Source organism: Sphaeramia orbicularis, chromosome 3 (assembly GCF_902148855.1).
Source record: "Sphaeramia orbicularis chromosome 3, fSphaOr1.1, whole genome shotgun sequence".
In the NCBI taxonomy this organism is placed as follows: domain Eukaryota; kingdom Metazoa; phylum Chordata; class Actinopteri; order Kurtiformes; family Apogonidae; genus Sphaeramia; species Sphaeramia orbicularis.
This window is the reverse complement of record NC_043959.1, coordinates 38,473,565-38,480,656: the sequence shown is the minus strand read 5'-3', so window position 1 is coordinate 38,480,656 and position 7,092 is coordinate 38,473,565. Positions and strand designations below refer to the sequence as shown.

The 7,092-nt window shown below is 33.9% G+C and overlaps 1 long non-coding RNA gene across 1 annotated transcript; it reads left to right on the top strand.

Annotated features, from left to right (window-relative positions):
* Nucleotides 1-773: 773 nt before the first annotated feature.
* Nucleotides 774-5,267, top strand: LOC115416967 (uncharacterized). The gene is made up of 6 exons (XR_003935068.1): nucleotides 774-865; nucleotides 2,028-2,052; nucleotides 2,137-2,236; nucleotides 4,045-4,077; nucleotides 4,191-4,271; nucleotides 4,809-5,267. It is a non-coding gene; the product is annotated as an uncharacterized LOC115416967 (long non-coding RNA).
* Nucleotides 5,268-7,092: the final 1,825 nt, after the last annotated feature.

Sequence of the window (7,092 nt, the reverse complement as noted above, 5' to 3'; positions counted from 1 at the left end):
CCGGCAAAGATTCTGGTCAACAGAAATTATAAGTGAGAACAGTAACCTTTAGGTGACCTGCAGCACATTTGGATTGAAGAAATCCACAGAGGCTTTGTTTATTTATGTAAGGATGACCTCTGGGATTAATAAAATGAGCAGAAGCAAGATCAAAATGATTCCGTCTTCATCATAAAAAGAGTTTCAACTCAAAACAGTGGCAACTACAGCTGTTTTTCTCCGTTACTGATTATTCCTTTCTGAAGTAACCTCTCGAGGACACAACACCATTCAGATCCTGGTTATAGGTAAGAGTTTCAGTTCATATTCAGACATACCAGCAAATAATTGTCATTTTTTTCCATTCTTTTTTCTCTTCTTGCAGCCAGTTTTCTTCCTGCAGATATTTCAATATCTGGTTCGTCCACTGCGGGCGAGGGAGACGATGTTGAGTTGAAATGTACTTTTTCGAACCCCCTGCAACACTGGATGATGTGACCTCATTCACTCTTACCTGATGAAAAATACACCATCCTCCAAGTGCAAGCGTATAATGTCAAACAGAAGGAGGCCACTTTCACCGTCACAGGTGCCGTGATGAGGGATTCGGGTCATTACAGCTGTGTGGTGCTGCCGTCCAATGCATCCGAGAGGATGAGGAGACGCTCAGAGGGAATAACTCAGTTTTCCCGAGGTCAAAGGTGAGGAGGACGTTTTGAAAATTGATGATCCAATTTATCCTTTTTGGAGCTCCTGGTTATGTTTATCATTTTGTGGCTCATGTGTTGTTTTTGCTTCCCAGAGAAATGTTCCTTCGATTGTTTCTTTCTTTGACCATAGCTGTGATGTTTGTGTTGGTCGTGCCTCTTGGTGATCAGCAAAACAGGTCAGATACATGTTATGTCATGTTATTATATATGTTATTATGTTATTATATATATTATTATGTTATGTTATGCTTTATGACCTTTTTTTTTTTTTTGGTCTGTTGTTTGTTTTTGTTACCCCTGTCACAATATTTGTATAGCATTAAATAAATAAAAAAGTAAAAAATCAAAAATAAGAATAAAAATAAGATATGACAGGATGGGGAAGCAAAATTTACAATATTTGAGGCAGGGATTGAAAGACAGTGTATGACCAATTAGTTTATAGAAAGTCATGAGAATTTATTTGCCACAAGAAATTGACATAATACAAAATGTTTATTCTATGTGTCCTCTTCTTTCTCAATAACTGCCTTTTCACAACGCTTCCTGAAACTTGCGCAAGTGTTCTCCAAATATCCGGGTGACAACTCCTCCCATTCTTCTTTAATAGTATCTGTAAGAAAGTCGACATTGCCTGTGTGATGTTCTATTGGTAGCATGTTCTAAACGCCCCAAATAGCATAATCCAGAGGGTTTAGATCTGGGCTAGAAGGCGGCCTATAAACATGATTCCCAAAAATTGCTATGTTGGATTTGTTGCTGTTGTCAACAAGTGTTTTGGTGTTCTGGTGTAAGATTTTAACTTCAAATCATATTTTACTGCATTTCTAACGGTCTTGTTGTCTACCTCAAGTTCAATTGCCATTTTTCTCATGGATTTGGTTGGATCCTTTAGATTTTGGATTGAGAGCTTTAATAAAAGCTTTGGTAGTTTTTTTGTTGCTTCTCCACTTCACCGACTTTTTCGTAATAGTTTTGCTCATAGTCATTCTCTTCTTCCATATAAACAGTCTTTATGGACACTCCAACTATTTTGAAATCTCCTTTGTGTGTGACGAGTGCATTCAGCAAATCACACACTCTTTGACGTTTGCTTTCCTGATTACTCATATGGGCAAAAGTTTCTGAAAAGGTATGGATAATAGTGTTAGGTATGATTATGACATCAATATATGTTGGTTTCAAACAAATTGACGTAGTGCCTGCTGAGAAAAAACAACTAAATGTTCATTGTAAATTTTGCTTCCCCACCCTGTATGTTATGTGGATATTTCTTTGAGGTTCAGCTATATTTTCTCGTTGCTGATTGGAATGAAAATGTTTCACTTCTTTTAACAGGTTCCTCAGTGATGTGCTGCTCATGGTGAGATCTGATCCAGTTCAGGTGATGGTGTCTGAAGAAATCATAATAACAGGCTTCATTTCTCTGGTGACACTTTCTTTACAGTTCACAGAATGAGCAGACTAATACAGAGGTATTAGAGGAACGGCAGGAACAGAATGAGGAAGAGGAGCACAACGAGGAGGAGGATGTGGAAGCCAACATGGTTTGTTGAAAATGTGATCGAAAGCTAACCATCACAATAATATCAATCAAATAGTATGTGGCTCAGTATATAATTGAGGGATTTTTGATTGACCTTTACAGGGTAACATACTTGACAGGTATAGTTGATATTTTGGTTGTTTTCAGGCCTAAAATCAACAAAACCATAACACCACATGGCATGTTTAACAGAAAGTTTCTTCTTTTTTTTCTTTTTTTTTTTTTAAATTTGTTTATTTGGAGTTTTGCAGAAATTGGGCAATACAAGCACTGTATCATATGTGACAAAACAACTGAAAATGAACTGTAGCACAATTTCCTTTTTTTTTTTTTTTTTTTTTTTAACATGTGTACAAAAACAAAACCAGAAAGAAAAAAAGATGACCCGACGGAAAAATTAACATAAAGGTCAATCTGGAACAAGGGAAATTCGTTTTTTTTGACTAGTTGAAACAGAGGATTCCAGATTTGTGAAAATTATGAGCAGAGGCATGAAGTGTCGTTCTAATATTTTCCAATTTGAGGAAATACAGGACATTCGCTGAGCCAGTGTATAAAGGAAGGGGGCTGTGGTGACTTCCATTTCAAGATAATTACCCTTCTCACAATAATGGTCATAAATGCAAGAGAGTTACTTTGAGAGGTGGAAAGGGAAGGTGTCCCGATAAAAATCCAAATAGGGCACTCAAGGGGTTTGGATTAATTTTCCTGGCAATTATAATTAGACATGATAGTAAAAAATTCAGTCACAAAAGTCAGCCAGCTGCGGACATAACCAGAACGCATGAATAAGATTATCCACAGACTGTTGGCATCTGTCACATTCTGGAAATACGAAATATTCTTCTAAATATCATATATACAATTGAGTGAACTGAAAATGAAAGTTGTTTATAAAGATATTGTAGTAACACAGTTGACATAAAAGTGCGATAATACACACTTGACTCACACACTACTTCATATTAATACCTAAGAAAGAGGAGAGAGAACATACCTTGGAGTCTTACAGTGTTCATCATGTGGAGCAGATCATGTGATTTGAATTAACACACTTCCTTAAGAGGTGTTTTTTAGGTAACTAGTTTGAAAGTGATTTCTCAACAATACAACAAATAATTTGTTCTTTTCCATATAAAATTTGATATATTGCAAAAATTAAATATCTGTCATGATTATCTCAACTTAATAAAAAGAACACATCAAAGCAATTTTTGAATAAGCTCAATTTATTATTGTTTAGATAATTAGAAAGTGGTTGTTAATTGAATTCAGACAGTTATTTAGTCGACATTTTCGTATATCAAGTAATTTATTACTTATTATTATTATTTATTAATCATCTATTAATAAGTGATTGTGTAATCCATAATTAAATAATTATGGATTTTTAAAGACAAGATTATAATGAACATAAAACATTAGTTCTTTTAATAAAGATGTATACAGATATATCCCATGGACTTCAAAAGTCTCTCAATATATACTGACCCATATCTCTTCTGCAAACATAAAACAAATCCTCTGTTGATGTACACAGCTCCTACCCTGTTTTACATTTATATTATTCAGTTTCAACAAACTCCCATAGCAACGGATTTACATTTATTTTTAGAGTTGCTAATTCTGCTTTTTTTTGTTTGTTTGTTTGTTTGTTTATTTTTTTAACTTGGTTATTTTCATTATCTTCTAAATCTATTACACTCATATGTATGAGATGATGTGGTGTTAAAACAATTATTAATTAACCCATTCACTGCCTCTTATACATACTTATTCTAATGGAGCTGAATGTGTTTTATTTATCAGCTGACTCTTTTAGCGAGCAGGAGGAGGACTTGGGTAAGAATGAAAATAATAATTACCTACAAACTATGACATAAAACTATGCAGTTTTATTTCAGTTTATTTGAGGAGCTGGATTTATTGCTGTCTTTTTTCATTTTGTTGGACAGTTCATCTTGCTACCCAAAATGGCCGTGTTGCTGAGGACGTCTCCAGTGCTAATGAATGTGAGATAATATACGATATAGTAGGTAGAGGTTACATGTTCTTTTGTGCTACTTATGCTATTTTGTATTTCTTTCTATTCTGCAGTGGTGCTAAAGATACTGGAATATCTGTAGTCATTATAAAGCATTATTCTGTACAGATGCCACAAATGGGTGAAGTGTACAACTTGACAGAGTTCACATTTACTTGTGATTGTTTCCTGCTTAAGATGTTTTTGTTTTTTGTTTTGTTTTATTCACAATTTGAAATGTACGTTGAGGGGTAATATTCATTGTTAACACGACACAGATAATTAAGTTCAGCTGAAGTTATCAGAATGTTATGTTCTTAGTCAGGTTCTTTGTCACTTCTGGTCTGTGAGGTTTTTTTTCAGTTAGCATTTGCACAGGAAAACCACATCTCCTCTTTAGCTGTAACATTTGAAGTCAAGCCCTCTGACTTATATCTGCTAATTCTGTATGGAAAAGTGTGGTGAACAGAAAAATAAATACGTTCATGCCTGTTCAAAAATGTAAGAATGTGTACGCTGAACGTGTTCTTCTGTGTACTTTCAACAACAGATGATTCACCTGCAACGACCTGTGGAACCCTCTCTGTATGCCACCTCCTCCACCGAGGAAAAAAGAAAAAAAAAACCTATACATTTTTCACCTCACTAAATGCATAAGCATTTTGGGTGTGAATCCCTGTTTCAAACTTTTTTTTTTTTTTTTTTTCAGAATTACAACAGTAATGCCAGTGTTTGACATAATGACCTATATTCTGGAAAGCAGCAGCAGTGGAACAATACAGCCCCACTGGACCAAACACTGGCACTACATCTGCTCCTTTTTCTTATTTTTGGGAGCTACATCTTGTTCAGCCTAAATAGCTTGTCAGTTACCTGCTAGCTGCATCTGCAAATGTAGTAAGCTGGCTGTGGTAAGCTTCATTAAAACCAGTTACCAGATACATTTATTTGTATTTGTGCTTCCTTTGTTCAATCAGATTAACTTAAAAAGAATTTAAACCTATGCATATAGCTCATTCACATCCAAGGCTAAGAAACCTGGATTTTTTTTAATGCAACTTTTTCAGAGAAATGACCCATCTCAGTCCTATCACAGCTACAGTATTGTCATGTATTTGCTATCTTGGCTTTTTCTTTGTTTTTGTTGTTTGGCTTGTTTTTTTTTTTAGCAAATAGAAAATTAATTCTAAATTATGCTCTTAAATCACATATTCTGATGCCAATATTTTTCCTTATGTAAATATGTATATAGTCTGTAAAGTTTTAATGCTATTTTTGTATATTCTTTACACAATCTTATCTTATCTTAAAACGCATTTGTAAAATGGTGTAACAGCTGAGAAACGATACATTGTTTTGCTTTGTTTGATTAATGACAGATGAAGAACCTCTTTGTATTCTGTATTGGTAATCCATATTTACAGCTAATGTATCCCTAATTATCTTCTATTAAGTGCATCGTATAAATTTAAGTCACAGAAGTCGATGGATGCAGGTAGAAACTCACTCTAACTGTAATGATTTGCCGTGTTCTTTAGCTGAGGAGTCTCCTATTATTGAGAATCTATTCATCACTGCACATTCCCGGTCTTATTGCAGCAGCTGTCATGGAAGAAGAGAGCCAAGAAGAAGAAGAATAGTGTTTGATGGCTGTTTACCACAGTGTCTTATCTGAACTTATCATGGAGGGAGACAAAGATCTATGTGTGGAATGTCTTTTGAGTTTTGCATTAAATGTTTTGTCTTTGCTCCATGATTTTTTTTCCTGAACGCACATCTGCTGTGTTCATTTTATTCTAAGGTATGTGGAGACACACAGATATAAAGAATTTATGGTCTGTGAAATTAGAGTCAAGGTGCTCATCAGAGATGCCAGTTCAGTCATTAAATATTTAATCAGCATTTCAGAGCACTAACTGGGAAAATCCTGCACTGCGTCATCCTTACATATTTGTTTATTTTATTCATGGTTTAAAAATAGAATTTTTACAGGATAAACAGCAGAAAAGAAAACTACAATATTAACAAAAAAGTGTACTAATAATATCCACAGTCTTTGGGCAGTGGCAGGTGGGAATCTGATAGAGATAGCTATTTTACAGCGATATTATGTGTGACAACTTGCATTTATGATCATCAGACTTCAAGTAGTGAAGTGTAGTGTAGTAAGACAAAGTAGTGCTGCAGCTGTTTTGTTTTTTTTTTTAATGTCAATCAGTCTATTTTTTTTTTTTTGATGAACTGATTTGTTTGTCTATGTAAATATTAGCATCCCCAAAATATCTAGTCTGATCCATGGCCCAAAGAATCAAGTTGGTTACAGAGGAGATAAGAGAGCAGAAAATACTCCCATTTAAGAAGTTGGAATCAGAGAATTTGTTCTTTTTTGTATAAAATTAGACCAAAATGAATTACTGATTATCAAATAGTTCATTTAATAGTTATTATCAAGAGCCAATAGTCTTTTATTAGCAGCTATTGACTAGTTTTTGCAGCTGAGGATAAGTGCAGATATTCAGTGTTGAAATATCTTTCTTAATCCTACTTTAACTGAAGTTACTGAAGAAAATGTTTACAACTCATGTCAGCTATTTGCTCCAAAACAAGAAGACTAAGAAATGGAACATGTCTTGAATGAACTATTGCACTTACCATTGTTTCAAATTCTGTACACAAACAACATATATCCAACACACACACACACACACACACACACATATATACATATATATATATATATATATATATATTATATATATATATATATAATATATATATATACTATATATATATATATATAATATATATATATATATAATATATATATATGCAGC